We start from the raw sequence: 769 nt of genomic DNA on the forward strand, positions 1-769 counted from the left end.
TGACAACACCATGAGTTTCTAAAGATGGCAAACCAATATGAATGTGATGTTACATAAGGAGCTGTCATAATTGTAAATGTCACATCTCACTTTTTATTTAAAAAAAAAGAAAAAAAAAAAAAAGCCCCTTCTTAATTTTCACACAACCTAACAGTTTTAAATGTCAGTTTTTTAGGCTCTCAGTTACTCTGAATCATGTCTGCCTACCTGTAAACATGTCACAGTTTACATTTTGTCAACCCAAATTGAAATTCAAATCCATCAGCCATGGGCTGCTTTAAGATGTATGATTGCTAAAAAGAGTTAACTTAATTCACAACACAAACCTATTTTGCCCACAAAAACAACATCTTTCAGACAGTAAAGTCTCATGCTGTGTTTTCTCCATATTGGCAAACCTATTAATAAAAGCTCAGTGTTGCTGTTGTGTTAAACTTTTCTTTCTGACAACCTTCCACCTGAAATTAATAAAATATATAATCTAGTTGCTATATATCATAACTACACATAAATCTCTCCTAACTGTTTCAGAAAATAGATGCTCAAAGTAAACGGAACATCTAATGTTAAATCAGTCATCAAGGGTTGTAACAACAGAAAAACTACTGATCAGCTAAACTTTAACATTTGTTTTTTCCCCATTTATCTTGACACTTTCCACTTCATCTCCTGTAACCAGACAGTGAATGTGCTCAGATCTCCCAGGAGATGAAGAAAATCTGCAAAATACCTTTTTTCCTTTCATGCACAGATGCAAGTTGCGAGACAG

The sequence above is a fragment of the Stegastes partitus genome, unplaced genomic scaffold (genome assembly GCF_000690725.1).
Source record: "Stegastes partitus isolate 25-593 unplaced genomic scaffold, Stegastes_partitus-1.0.2 Scaffold1427, whole genome shotgun sequence".
NCBI lineage: Eukaryota > Metazoa > Chordata > Actinopteri > Pomacentridae > Stegastes > Stegastes partitus.